Source organism: Dendrobates tinctorius, unplaced genomic scaffold (genome assembly GCF_039654945.1).
Source record: "Dendrobates tinctorius isolate UK_male_01 unplaced genomic scaffold, ASM3965494v1 ptg000003l, whole genome shotgun sequence".
In the NCBI taxonomy this organism is placed as follows: domain Eukaryota; kingdom Metazoa; phylum Chordata; class Amphibia; order Anura; family Dendrobatidae; genus Dendrobates; species Dendrobates tinctorius.
Genome location: NW_027361671.1, coordinates 15590740 through 15606680, shown reverse-complemented (window position 1 = coordinate 15606680; position 15941 = coordinate 15590740). Strand labels below are relative to the sequence as shown.

The window sequence follows — 15941 nt, the reverse complement described above, 5'->3', positions numbered from 1 at the left end:
ATGTACACTCTGTGCCCGGTCTTGACTGAAAAAAACAGAAATGTAGACATTTTTGCAAATTTAATAAAAAAGAAAAACTGAAATATTGCATGGTCATAAGTATTCAGACCCTTTGCTCAGACACTCATATTTAAGCCACATGCTGTTCATTTCCTTGTGATCCTCCTTGAGATGGTTCTACTCCTCCACTGGAGTCCAGCTGTGTTTAATTAAACTGATAGGACTTGATTTGTAAAGGCACACACCTGTCTATATAAGACCTCAGAGCTCATAGTGCATGTCAGACTAAATGAGGTTCATGAGGTCAAAGGAACTGGCCAAGGAGCTCCGAAGCAGAATTGTGGCAAGGCACAGATCTGGCCAAGGTTACAAAAGAATCTCTGCAGTACTCAAGGTTCCTAAGAGCACAGTGGCCTCCATAATCCTTAAATGGAAGACGTTTTGAACCACCAGAAGTCTTCCTAAACCTGGCTGTCCAGACAAACTAATCAATCATGGGAGAAGAGCATTGGTGAGAGAGGTTATTAAGAACCCCAAGATACACATAGTATAGTATCGTGATAATAGGAAATATCCGGAGATTTTTTCCAATAAGAGGATGAATAGACGAATTGCTGATAAAACAAAGGTGATTAATTTGTCTACACATGTTGTGAGTGAGATTCAAATAAATTTGTTAGAAAAGGGTTTGACTTTTTCCCCTTCCTCACATTTAGACAAATTTCAAGTAGTGAAAGATTTTCACTTATTTGCACGTAAAATTATATTGCAAAAGCTGCATTATAGGAAGGATATGGATGTAAGGTTTCCAACTGAGATGGAAAGAGAAGCCTTGAGAAATTTGGAGGAACTTATGGAGGAGAATGAAGTTAGTGAGGATGGTAAGTTTCCAACCCACTTGATTGGAAAAAGTAATAAGTTCCCAAATTTAAGTACTTGTTCGGCAGTTGAGATTTTTACTAAAATTGTTACAAAAGAGGTTGAGTCGTTGCCACCGGTTCCCAATTGGGTGTCTAATTTAAATAGTGATGAGAATAGGGCTTTGAAGGAATTACAATCGTGGGATGATGTGGTCATAAAACAGGCCGATAAAGGCGGTAACACCGTTATATGGCCGAATTCCATGTATGAGAGGCAGGCAGCTAAAATATTGAACAATGGTGGTTGTTATAAAAAAATTGCAATATAACCCTTTAACACAATTTCAGCAAAAATTAGTTGATATTTTAGAGACAGCGTATCAAGATGGGATTATTCCAAAAAAATTGGTGGATGTTATAAGTAAAATGCAGCCGAGGTTGGCAACTTTTTATCTGTTGCCGAAATTACATAAAGATCCGTTAGATCCACCTGGTAGGCCAATAGTATCTGGTCTAGGTAGTCTGTGTGAGATTGTATGTACGGTAATTGACTATTATCTTCAACCATTAGTTCAAACATTACCCTCATACATAAAAGATACGACGATGATGTTGCAAAGGTTGGATTCTTTGCAGATAGAAGAGGGAGCTATCTTAGTAACAGCTGATGTTGAAGCATTATATTCTTCCATAAGACATATTGATGGTTTGAATGCTGTTTCCCATTACCTGTATGAAAGTAATCTTGAACCTACATTGAATGAGCTGATCCTGTTGCTGCTTAAATTTGTATTAGAACATAATGTTTTCACATTCAATGGTGAAATTTTTCTGCAGCAACAGGGTCCAGCGATGGGGGCCACTTGTTCCCCCAGTTATGCTAATCTATTCATGGGCTACTGGGAAAGAACAATATTTCAAGAAGAGGGCATTCTGGGATGTGAGGCTATACATGGATGGAGTCGATTTATCGACAACATCCTATTTATTTGGGAAGACTCTGTGGATAATCTGTCATTATTGATGAAAAGGTTAAATCAAAACAATTGCAATATTAAATTGACCTATAATTATGGTAGAACTGTTGAGTTTCTGGACTTAAAAATAGAAGCCCTCTTAGATGGTAGTATAATTACCAATGTGTTTAGAAAAAAGACAGCAACGAATAGTTTGCTGCATGCTACCTCTTCTCACCATAGATCGACAATTAATGGCATTCCTACAGCGCAATTTTTAAGAGTTAAAAGAATCTGTACTAGGGAAGAGGATTATGAGCAACAGGCGTCAGATTTAGTAAGAAGGTTTAGTGATAGGGGATACAGCAATAGACAAATAAAGAAAGGATATAAGAAAGCAAAAAAATTCTCTAGAGAGCAGTTGCTGTATAAAAAGAAGCCTGATAAGTCAGAAAACACTAATCATGTGAGATTCATCACAGGGTATAATAAGCAATGGGCAGAATTAGGCATTATTATGCGTAAACATTGGGGCATTTTGCAAACTGACCCAATACTTAGAAAAATCTTGCCCAATTACCCTCTGATGGTACCTAGACGTTCTAAAAATCTTAAAGATCTTCTAGTACATAGCCATTACTCTAGCTCTCCCTTAGTGATAAATCCTCAGCTTAATGGTTTTTTCCCCTGCAATTCGTGTAAAGCTTGTGCTAACCACATTAAAAGTAAAATCTTTCATAATCATGACAATTCAAGAACATATGATATACGTAAATCACTTACGTGTGCCTCTAGGGGAGTGATGCACGGTGTCCCTGTAATAAAATCTACGTAGGACTCACAACTAGGGAATTGAGAATACGTACGAGGGAACACGTTAGGGATATCCAGAAAGCAGCTGAGATTGAAGATGTTGGTACCCTGAAAACATTACAGAGGCATTTCAAATTGTTTCATGACTGTAATCCCAGTGGTTTGAAGATTCAAGCCATTGATCAGGTTAGTTTAGGCTGCAGAGGGGGTGATTTGGGAAAAATCTTAGCACAAAAAGAAAGTAGATGGATTTACCTGCTGGGAACAATGGCACCACAGGGTCTTAATGAGACCCTGGGTTTCAAAGCGTTTTTGTAATTTTGGGTCCAATTTTAATTTTAATTTTATTTTTTGGTTGGTATATGTTTTTATATTTGTTTTTAACACTTGTCTTTTTGTTCATTTATATAGCATGGAATAGTTTACAGTACATGTGAATTTATCAAGTGATGGTGTCGGAACATCTTTACATATATCCTGTGAAGTGGTTTTTCATCATGTGGATAAGAAAGAAGATTTTACAGTGAATTTTCATGATCATGAAGGGGAAAGAAAAAAGAAAAGAGAAAGAAAGAAAGAAAAGAAAGGGAGAAAAAAAAAAAAGAAAAAAAGAAAAAAAAAGGAAAAAGGAGAAATGTTTGTAATAGATTTTTATAATCACAATTGTAAGTGTATAATTCTCTATGAATTTATTATAGCACATTATTTTTGTAATATAAATATATATGGTGTTTGTTTGATATATTGAGGGATAAGGTGCAATACACTTTGTGCAATACAAAAAAGTTTGAAAGGAAGTTTTTTTTTTTTTTTGCACCGCACTTTTTTATTTATAAATTTCCTTGCCCTATATAGTTAGGTTGCAGCACCTGGGTAGCGCATGCACAGTTCAGGACGATCCAGGGCTTCCAAGTCTGCTCAATGAAGGGACTTATAGTGAACCACGCTTGGGTCCCATGAGCAGTAACTTAGGAGACCCCCTTTTTTTCATATGGTAAGTCCTTGGTAATTATGCATGCGCAATTACAAGCCAGGTGGACTGACATGGGCTGTTGCTGCAACTAGTGCTATTTATAGATGGACATGTGTTCAGTACACATATACGCCCCCTATTGAGGAAGCCAGTATGGCGAAACGGCGCTGTCGGGGTAACCAGACACGTGTATGAGAGAGCCGCAGAAGTTTTATACATGTAAGTTGTTGTATAATTGCAAACAGGATTGCATTGTTACATCATGCAGGAATAGCTTATTTCAAACTGAATCAGTATAGCTGGCATATTAAGCAGGACACATGATTAACCTTTAGTTCTCTGCACTAGGCATTGGATATATTCATATTAAGGAGAAATTTTCTTTGCCGCACACACAGTTAGGTTGTTCCTTTGTTACAACAATTAGATACATATTTACACAATCAAGTAAGCTTATGCAATTTTGTTTATAAGTATTTGTAATTAATCAGAGAAACATTGAGAACAAAAGTCGCTACTATCTGAGCATTTATGCATTGTGATTACTCCATTAAGGATTAGTTAGCCTTGTCTTTGATTATCATGGTATACACATAGTATAGGGAGTTAAACCCAATTGTTATTTACCTTCAGCAGTGTGTATTTCACACTATTTAGTCAAAGATGTGTTTCTTCTGTTTTTAGAACTACTGGGTCTTTCCCTAAAAAATATTTAGACAGAAGTTTATATAAATATAGCTTATGAATTTATGCTTAAGAAATAAACACTATTTGGAGATTATTTGTATGTAAAAAATTAAAAAAGAAAAGAAAAAAACATTCTGTGATTATGTTGCATAAAGCTTAATTCTGTGAGCATCTATCATTACATTTGTACTCCCCTTTTTTAGAAATTTCCTTGTAAAAAAGAATTTTATGAAATTTATTAATAAATGATTGGTTTTATTGATTCATTTATTTTTTGCCTATTTGCCTTTGTTATGTCTGCACAAATTTGTGGCAGAAATTGAGATATAATAAACTGCTGCACAGTAAGAATACTTTCAAAAATAGAAGTTTTCATAATTCATCTTTAGAAATAAACCAAATGCAAAGTGAGGTATACAAAGGAGAAATGTAACTCAAAGCAATATTACTGTTGTACAACTGTTGCTTTCAGAACAGTGACAATTATTCTAGAAAGTACACTTGCAAACAGATCTTGAACTTGGAAGGGAGGTTGTTCCATACATTTTAGAGAACTAACCACAGATGTTCTATAGAGGTATACATGTGCAAATCCTCCTGTTTCTTCATGATAAACCACACAGACTCAAGGTTGAGATCAGGGTTCTGTGGGGGCCATATTATCACTTTCAGGTCTCTTTGTTCTACTTCACCTCGAAGATAATTTTTAATGACATTGGTTGCATATCTGGTGTTGCTGTCTTGCTGCAGAACAAATTTGGAGCCAGATACCACTATAATGGTATTGCATGATGGACTAGTATTTGCCTGTGCTATCTGGATTTACCAAAATCTGTCTTTATACCGTCGTCACTTTACAGTTAACATTTTGTAACTAATAGTTAAACTGTGAGTTTTGGTATCAAACATACAGTGGGTAGGGAAAGTATTCAGATCACTTTAAATTGTTCACTCTTTGTTTCATTGCAGCCATTTGGTAAATTTAAAAAAGGTCATTTTTTCTCATTAATGTGCACTCTGCACCCAGTCTTGACTGAAAAAAACAGAAATGTAGACATTTTTGCAAATTCAATAAAAAAGAAAAACTGAAATATTGCATGGTCATAAGTATTCAGACCCTTTGCTCAGACACTCATATTTAAGCCACATGCTGTTCATTTCCTTGTGATCCTCCATGAGATGGTTCTACTCCTCCACTGGAGTCCAGCTGTGTTTAATTAAACTGATAGGACTTGATTTGTAAAGGCACACACCTGTCTATATAAGAACTCAGAGCTCACAGTGCATGTCAGACTAAATGAGGTTCATGAGGTCAAAGGAACTGGCCAAGGAGCTCAGAGACAGAATTGTGGCAAGGCACAGATCTGGCCAAGGTTACAAAAGAATCTCTGCAGTACTCAAGGTTCCTAAGAGCACAGTGGCCTCCATAATCCTTAAATGGAAGACGTTTTGGACCACCAGAAGTCTTCCTAGACCTGGCTGTCCAGACAAACTAATCAATCATGGGAGAAGAGCATTGGTGAGAGAGGTTATTAAGAACCCCAAGATCACTGTGGTTGAGCTCCACAGATGCAGTACGGAGATGGGAGAAAGTTCCACAAAATCAACTATCACTGCAGCCCTCCACCAGTCGGGCTTTTATGGCAGAGTGGCCCCATGGAAGCCTCTCCTCAGTGCAAGACATATAAAAGCCCGCATAGAGTTTGCTAAAAAAAACACATAAAGGACACCCAGACTATAAGAAATAAATTCTCTAGTCTAATGAGACGAAGATTGATCTTTTTGGGGATAATTCTAAGTGGTAAGTGTGGAGAAAACCAGGCACTGCTCATCACCTGCCCAATATAATCCCAACAGTGAAATATGGTGCTGGCAGCATCATGCTATGGAGGTGTTTTTTCAGCTGCAGGGACATGACGGATTGGTTGCAATTGAAAGAAACATGAATGCGGCCAAGTACAGAGATATCCTGGATGAAAACCTCTTCCAGAGTGCTCTGGACCTCAGACTTGGCCGAAGCTTCTCCTTCCAACAAGACAATAACCCTAAGCACACAGCTAAAATAACAAAGGAGTGGCTTCAGAACAACTCTATGACCACTCTTTACTGGCCCAGCCAGAGCCCTGACCTAAACCCAATTGAATATCTCTATAGAGACCTAAAAATGACTGTCCACCAAAGTTCACCATCCAACCTGACGGAACTGGATAGTATCGGCAAGGAAGAATGGTAGAGGATCTCCAAATCTAGGTGTGAAAAACTAGTTGCATCATTCCCAAAAAGACTCATGGCTGTTCAAGCTCAAAAGGGTGCTTCTACTCAATACCGAGCAAAGGGTCTGAAAACTTATGACCATGTGATATTTCAGTTTTTCCTTTTCAATAAATTTGCAAAAAATTCTACATTTCTGTTTTTTTTTCAGTCAAGATGGGGTGCAGAGTGTACATTACTGAGAAAAATATGAACTTTTTTGAATTTACCAAACGGCTACAATGAAACAAAGAGTGAAAAATGTAAAGGGGTCTGAATACTTTCTGTACCCACTGTATTGACAAAATGTCTGGTGATATCCAAAGAGAACATTACCAAAAAATGGTTACCATTCTAAATAATAATTTATTAGTTTGTGACCATTTCATAAATTTTAGATTTGTTTTTATCATTTAATGTTTACTAAATATTAGTCCCTCTATATCACTATCATAATCATTCAAAGTAAAAGATGGTACCATTACAATATACATTATGTTCATTTATTATAGCAAGAGCTGAGCAAATCAGTAAAAATGTGCTTCGCTGGCATTTTTCTGACAGGCAAAATTTCTATTACAGAATTTTATTTCAAGTAAATAGCATGAAATTATGGAATGGTGACGTAAGTATCCATATTTTAGCCTCTACTGCTTTATATAAAAACTATGCTCCATTTTAGAGTATCCCTTTAATAGAGCAGCTCTCCATCAATGCTCTGGCTTTGACATTGGCAATTAAGGGCCATTTACATGCAGAAATTATCATGTACTGTACTATCAAGTAATTATTGGCAATCATTGACCAGTGTAAATATGTGTAGCAAATTCATGATCAAAAAGAATTTGCTCTTTTTTCATCAATCAAATTGATTGTGAAAGTCTAGGATGCACAGCTCCAAGTGTAAATAGGAATCTGCTAGTCATTAGCAGATGAGCCAGGAGGAAGGGAGGAAAGACAAGTGATCTCAAAAGTGATTGAAATTACAAAAAACTTTTTTTCCATTGCAAGGGGTGAAATAAGCAGCATAAATGGACATGAAATTCGCAGAGCTGCTTAATTAATGTTGCAGATTTCCTCTACAACATGAGAATGAAATTTTCAGCCTGGAAAATTTAGAAGTAAAATATGTTACATACAGTGATGAGCGAGGATTCTCATTACTCGAGATTTCCCGAGCATGCTCAGGTGATCTCTGAGTGTTTGCCTCCTTTCCCTTCCTGTATGATTCTTCTATAATTTTGCTAGTGTCCTACTGGTACCATGAGTAAATGCAACTCATTCAAGTGGTACAAGTGTTCTAGCTTCTCCGTGCTGTCCACATTCATAGCTGTCATCGCAAAAAGGTTTGCTGTGTCTCCAAGCACAATATCAAGACCATGAATCTAATACCAGGACAAGACTTGTGACACAAGGAGAGCTGAACAGAACCCCAGAAGGACATTAGTAGGTAGGACCAGTATCCACTCTTATTTGAGGAGGAACAGGAAGAGCATTATCAAAGCGCTCGAAAATCATATCTAGTAGGCTTCTTGTATGCATGTTTCTGACAAAACTGTCAGAATCAGACCCGAGGGTGGCATAATGACCAGGCATTGTATCCTGAGACCTGTGCTCAAATTCCATCACCTTGTAGCTTGATTAGCATTCACCAGAGAATATTAGAACTGACTGCTCTGCATTTGCACCAAATTATTTTCACATATTGGAGCAGTTTTACATTAAGCACATGTGGCAAACATGAAAGAACCTGAAAATGCCTTGGTAAATATTATGCCTCCAACATCATCCAGCATGACCAGCTTGGCACTGGTTCAGTGGTGGCATATCCTTAGAGGGTCACAGAAACCTTCACATGATAATCAAAATACCCTGACTGCTGTTAGGTGTGATGATAAAATAGTCAGATTTGTTATACCTTGTGCTGGTGTAGCAGGCTCTGGGTTCTTTTTACTGCCCAGTCTCATGTAGCTATAGTGTGTGTGACGAGTGTCAGCTTATGCTGAGTCATTTTCCTTTTTAGAGAGGACCCTCTGGGCCGTGGCACCCACCCACCTAGGGCGAGCTGACCTAGTGAGAACCCACCCCCTGTACAGGGAGTGTCAGGGGCAAGACCAATGGGGTGAGCCACCATGGCAGCTGGACCAGACGGCCGGCTCAAGGAGACACTATTGAGTGTCTGACAACAGGATGGACAGGATGCCAAACATAAAGCGAAGTCACAGAGTTTCTTCATCAAACGTGGTTTCACACTTTATTCAGGTGCAAGGCATAAACAGGGAATCAGGTGCAGGGCACAAACAGTGAAACACAGCAAGATGCGTGCAAGGGCACGCCAAATGTTCCAGGGAAAACACGTGCACGAATGCATACCAGGGTCCAGGGCAGGGTATGTGTTAGGGATCACACAAGAGTTCCTAGAAGGGATGCGTGCTAGGACACTTCAGAGTCCAAGACAAGGTGCGTACAAGGACATGCCAGGATCCAAGATGGGGTGCGATGGCATCGGACTCCGGACTACTGGCAACAACCGACAGGGTGCAGGCATCAGGCTGCGGACATCAGCTCCGGACATCAGGCCTCAGTCATCTGGTTCCGGACCTCTGGCAGCGGTCGGCAGGTTTCGGGGATCAGGCAGGCAAGCCAGGGTTCAAGGCAGGGTGCGTGCTTGGAGCCACGCCAGGATCAGGTTCACAGGACGGAGGCCTGCGCATGCCGAGGGGCATGCCAGGGACAGGTACAAGGACGGAGTCCTGCGCGTGCAGAGAGGCATGCCAGGAACAGGTACAAGGACGGAGGCCTGCACGTGCAGAGGGCATGCCAGGGACAGGTACAAGGACGGAGGCCGGCGCATGCAGCGGGCACACCAGGGAGAGGCACAAGGACGGTGACCTGTGCGTGCAGAGGGCATGCCAGGGACAGATACAAGGACGGTGGCCTGCGTGTGTGAGGACACGCCAGGGACAGAGTACGAGAACAGGGTTAGGACCTGTGCGTGCAAGAGGGCACGACAGGATACATGGCAAAACCTGTGCGTACTTTTATAGAAGCACGGGGAGGTATGCCAAGGGCAGGCGAGGACCTGCGCGTGCTATTGAGAGCACGCAGAGCACAGTGCAGAAACAGCGTGAAGTGCAAGGAAGCACAGAGAGCATGGCTGGGGCACTGGTTAGCTGATCGGGCTGCGGCACTGACAGACGGGCAAGACTCCAGCAAACCCGACTGAGGCATGGCAGGCGACACAGCTGTCACTGACCAACGAGCACGGCTGAGGCGTAAGCAGGCGGGCACAGGTAAGGGCGGGCACGACTGAAGCACAAACAAGAGGCTAGGAAGGCCAGGCGCATGCAAAGGGCACACGAAGCAACAGAGCAAGGCAAGACAAGAAACCCGGCAGAGCATAGGCAAAGTACAGAACCAGGAATGGAAGCATAGACAGAAACATGGAGTCAGATCAGAGCGAGAATGGAGCTAGCAGCAAAGCGTAGGCCAAAGTCTAGAGCCGGGCCAAGGGATAGCCTTGGAACTAGCCTAGAAACGTGCAAGAGAGCACAATAGGAAAGAGGAGGAATGGAGCGTGTGCCAGAGGGCACTACAGAGCACCATAGGAGAGAGTGAGGCAGAGTAAGCAAAGACTGAGATCATAGGGAGGAACAAGGCAGAGCAAGGCAAGGTATGGAACAAGGCATAGCGAAAACAGGCAAGGCAGGGAACATAGAAAGTACTACAAGGCAAAGCAAGGCATGGACAAACATGGCACAAAGGACATACACTAGAAAAGACACGAGACAAGAGACGGAGTATGAGCACGGAGCGTGTGCAGAGACGCACGACAGAGCAAATGCAAGGGCACAGAATAGAGGGAGCGACCCAGCAGACCCAGCAGCCATGCAGGGAAGCAACACAATACTCAGGCCCTAAGCATAGGAAGGGGCGGTCTGATATAGGGCATAGCACCGCCAATTCAGGACCAGGGAAGAACTTCCAGTTCAGATCCTCCAGGATCACAGGGAGCAGTCAAGTCACATGATCAGGATTCCAGACATGCAGGGATGATTGCAGAACCAGTGCTGAAACCTAGACAGGTCACATGATCAGAATTCCAGACATGCAGAGATGATAGCAGAACCAGTGCTGAAACCTAGGCAGGTCACCTGATCAGAGTTCCAGACATGCAGACATGAATGCAGAACCAGCCTCTGCTGGAACATAGGAAGGACACATGATCAGGGGTTCTAGACATGTTGAGACGATCACAGAAGGCAGAGCAGAAACGCCGGCATCCCGCAGCTCAACAGTCACGAGGTGAGTGTGCACACTGCTCTAGGGAACATGCAGGATAGCAGACATGGGATGCGTGTGCACACCGCTCCAGGGGTTATGAGGCAAAACAGACATGGCGGACATGACAGATATGGCGAGCATGACAGTGTGCAGGCAATTCCAGGGGAATGAAAGCATTTATGTTCATGACTGGCACTCAAATTCCCCAGATCTGAATCCTAATGAGAACCTCTCGGAAATCAGACCTTAAACTGGCCAGGAGCTCACGGAGCTCATGGAGATGATCCCCTAAGACACCATATTCCATCCTATCAAAACTGTGATCAGACTTATCAGAAGTGTGTAAAGTAATTTGGAGGCCAGGACCCATGACCTCCTGCACAGGATTTCCTTTTATCCTAACCACGCAGTCCGAGTATTGAGCACATTCGCCTTTCCAGCCTGCGGGTCTTACTGCTTGTCAAATATTTATCCGACCATAGACCAAGTGACCGACTTCCGATCATGTGTATAGACACGTGATCGGTAGTTCACTTGCGTCATCTGCTCCGGTCCATCAGATGATGGGGCGAGTGGTGTGATCTGCAGACCCAGAAATTCGTACATGCACCGCACACAATCTTGGTCCACATTATACGTGACACACTGTTACTAGTCAGAGATAATGCCATTCCAACAAGAGGACATGAATACAGGTATCCATATGGATTTGCAAAAAAAAATATAGGGAACATTAAAATACCACATTCTAGATATCACTGAATTAATTACTCCAGTTGCAAATCTTTATTCATTACATATTGTAGTGTAATGCGCTGAGAACAATAAAAAATAAAAAGATCAATGTAAATCAAAATTAATATCCCATGGAGGCCTGGATTTGGAATGATACTCACAATCAAAGTGGAAAACCAAATTACAGACTGATCCAACTTCAGTGGAAATGCCCCAAGACAAGGAAATGATGCCTCATCATACTGAATGGATCCCTCGGGTTTCATCTGAATCGCGCTATTCATAGATTTAGATAGAAACCCCGTTCAAGTGCTCAGCATAGAGTGCAGGATAAATATAATACAAAATTTTATGTAAAATGTCCATAATAAAAGCTTCAGCTCAATCCACAAAAAAAGCAAGTCCCCATTCAGCTCCATCATCTATCAATGGAAATACAGGGTGCTTCCATGTTAGTGGTATCACAAAGACTCTGGAACAGCGCAATGGCTTCTAGCCCCCAAAAGAAATCCATCAAATTCTGCACCCCAAAGCCAAGTGGCCCCCTCTTCTGAGCCTCACAGTGTACCTAAACCACATTTAGCGTCCACATGTTTGGCATTTCTGTAGCTTTGAGAGCCCCCATAATTTACATGTACTCGTCACCAGAAGCAAGAGATGGGCATAATGAATGTGAACTTCATTGAATGAGCACTAAAATGGCAGATTTGCAATTTTCACTCAGCAACATCCACTGCTGCTTGTTTCTGGAAAACACCCATGGAGTCAAAAATCATCACTAACCTGTAGGTAAATTTTCAGAGGAATGTAATTTCCAAAATGGGATCATTTTAGGGGGGAATTCTGCTCAACTGGCACTTAAGGGTTCTGCATAGGAATTATACAAACTATGACGATTTGTTCTGTAGTGCTGACACATGCTGGGGAGTGCTGCCTCCCAAAAAAACATTCACAACTTTTTAAAAAATGTAAACTTTTGTCGAAGAAAATTGCAGTACAGAATTTCAAGAATTCCTGCTTGATAATTTATGACAATTTTAACCCTTAAGCCCCTGCCCTGTGCAAGAGCCAGACACGCCAGAAAATGTTGATTCTGCAAGGAATATAGATGGTTCTAAAGGACAGACCTGAGGTCAGCAGCTGTCTGCTCTTCAATAACGTCACCGAGCAGGAAATGCAGTTTATCCTGCCCAGAAAAAATCATTAGCAATTTTGACAATAGTTTTGAAAAATTTAATTTACGGAATTAGTTTGAACAATTTTGGCCTTTGTGCCCTGCTCTCTACAGGGTGCTACTGGCTAAACGCACTCCAGATGAAGGGACAATAAAATTTAATGTAGCCAAAAATTACAAAGATAGTGAGAATTGTGAGAAGGATTGAAAATTTTGTGCCTGAATAAATTTTGTTTAGGGAAAGATGTTGCATTTTGTGCAGAAACCTGGCAGGTGCAGCTTTTTTTTAGCAAAATAATAGCAGTTGGGTATCTACCATTGAGTCTGATCACATATGATTATTTTGCAAAAGGCAGTACAATTAAGGTGGGTAACTTGGAAATGTGGGAGTTCAGTTTCCATGCAAACAGATAACTGAATGCATGTTTCTTGGGCACTTAAAAGGTTAACAACTGATGAGATAATGGCTGAAGAGGAGGAAGAGTAGGGAGAGCAGAAGATAAGGATGAATATTGTGCTGATGACAAAGACATGGGTACTGCTTGTGGGTGCAGACTGGTTATCATAAGGATGATCACTAGTAGAAGGATAGCTTTAGTCTTCCTCAACTTGCTGGTCAGTTTGGTTTCCCCATATTAGCCGATGATGCTGTCTCATGTGCTGACAGAGTGATAAATTTACAAGTTGAGAAGCAACAGGATATACATGGCTTATTTTACAACAGCACAGGTTGCACACAGCAATAGATTGGTCCTCTGGCAATGTGGAAAAGAATTCCCTCACCTGAGATGCCCTCACATAAGAATCATCACCAGCTCAGCATTCAGACACTGTTCAGTCTTCTCCGTTAACAGCACATGCAGCATCACCTGGTCTAGAACTGGCCGCAAGCAGATTTTTCCCCAAGGAGTTTTTTAGCCATATGTTGTCTATGTTCAGGGCTGGTTTTGACAAAGTGGGGCCCTGGGCAAAAGTTTAAAGTGGGGCCTCAAATGCTCAGATATTGCAACATCACACAGAAACATTTCTGTTGTATTTACACACAGTATAATTCCACCCCCCTCACAAACACACACATAGTATAGCTCAACACCGCCCCACACACAGCATAATTAAGCCCTCTCACACACAGACATGCAGCCCCCACACACAGTACAGTGAAGCCCCCACACACATTATCATGCAGCAGACACACACACGCTCACACTATAATGCATACACACACACACTATAATGCATACACACACACACACTATAATACTTACACACTACTTACCTCTCCTCCTTATTCCCCCACTGCTCTGGATTCTGCAGAGCAACTCATCAGCTCCATTGCCGGCACACGCTGCTGAGACAGAGGCTGAGGTGGAGTTGGGAGAGGGATCGTCACATAACGCTCTCTCCTCCATCACTGCTTTAAATTGTATCAGCATCTATGATGCCGATAAGTTGAATGCATGATGCGGGGGAAGGGATGGCTCCTCTTACTCAGGGGTCCCAGAGTGGCTGGCTGGTCTGCCTGCCCCTAACGCTGGCACTGCCTATGTTATTTATTGTATTCCAGAAGTAAAAACCCTCCTCTTCTGATGAATTCACCTCTTCAGCATCCCTGTCTGGTTCCCAGGTCTTGTTGACCACAGAGTCATCATCATCATTGTCATTCTTGATTCGACAGTTGCCCATTTGAGAAATGGTCTGAGCTCCTTGAACTAACATTGCCATTGTCCCTACCACCACAGCCTGTAGAGCCAGCAACATAACTCGATGTTAAAAATGTGTACTCCATATCTTTCTGCCCCATGTCATCCAACTTCAAAGACAGACTGTTCATCTCTTCTATCTCTTCCAAAAAATCAACTGAATGATGTTGCTATGGTTCTGCAGAACATAAACATGTATCACTGATGGAATCAAAATCCTGCTATGTACAACATTAAGCATTAAGGTGGTGGATGAGGAGGTGGACTGAACAGAGACTCAAGCGGATGATGTCACTGTCAGAGGATACATCATCCTGCAGTAACTCAAACGAGCTATGAAACACATTTTTTGTCACGTGCTTCACTGGTGACCATTATTTTCACTACTATCACCAGGATGATTGCTGCCAGAAGTGCTGTGGTATTTTTTTTCTATTCTGGCATCATGTTCATTGCCAATGCCATGTTTTGGTTTAACATAAATTTTGGGCACAAGTTTATGTCCTTTACATTTTGTATTAAACTGTCCTTTTTGGTTTGCAATTGTAGTATGTGAAGATTAAAAAAATGCTGTAATTACAGTGCTTGGCGCACCCACACCATTTATACTGTGTATGAGAATTCCACCATACTCAAAGCAGGATTCACAAAATCATCCCAGACAGATGTCTTTCCAGCCTCTGTTTGAAGACTTCCATGGAAGGAAAACTCACCACCTATCGTGGCAGCCTGTTCCACTCATTAATCACCCTAACTGTCAAAAAAATGTTTCTAATATCTAATCTGTGTCTCCTCCCATTCAGTTTCATCCCATTGTTTCTAGTCTTTCCTTGTGCAAATGAAAATAAAGACGATCCTTCTACAATGTGATAGCCCTTGAGATATTTGTAGACAGCTGTTAAGTCTCCTTCATTCTTCTGTTTTGCAAGCTAAACTTTCCCAAATCCTGTAACCGCTCCTCATAGGACATGGTTTGCAGATCGGTCACCATTCTAGTCGCTCTTCTCTGAACTTGCTCCAGTTTTTTATGTCTTTTTTAAAATGTGGTGCCCAAAAAGGGACACAGCATTCCAGATGAGGTGTGACCAAAGAGGAGTAGAGGGCAGTAATGAGTTCACGTGATCTAGACTGTATGCTTCTGTTAATACATCCCAAAATTGCATTTGCCTTTTTTGCTGCTGCATCACACTGTTGACTCATGTTCAGTTTATGATCTATTAGTATACTCAAGTCTTTTTCACATGTGCTGTTGCTTAGCCCTATTCCTCCCATTCTGTATATGCTTTTTCATTTTTATTGCCCAGATCTAGCACTGTGCATTTTTCCCTGTTAAAAACCATTCTGTTAGTTGCTGTCCACTATTCCAGTTTATCTATATCTTTTTGAATCTTCTCTCTCTCTTCTCTAGTATTAGCTATCCCTCCTAGCTTTGTATCATGAGCAAATGTAATCAGGGTATCCTCAATTCCTTCATCTAAATCATTTATAAAGATGTTGAACAATATAGGG

The 15941-nt window shown here is 41.3% G+C and overlaps 1 long non-coding RNA gene across 1 annotated transcript in view; it reads right to left on the bottom strand.

Annotated features, from left to right (window-relative positions):
* LOC141097850 (uncharacterized) overlaps positions 1-14551 on the bottom strand; it is a 94166-nt gene extending 79615 nt beyond the window's left edge. The window contains exon 1 of the long non-coding RNA XR_012234065.1: positions 14009-14551. This is a non-coding gene — a long non-coding RNA (uncharacterized lncRNA). The remainder of the gene's footprint in view (positions 1-14008) is intronic.
* Between the last annotated feature and the right edge of the window lie 1390 nt (positions 14552-15941).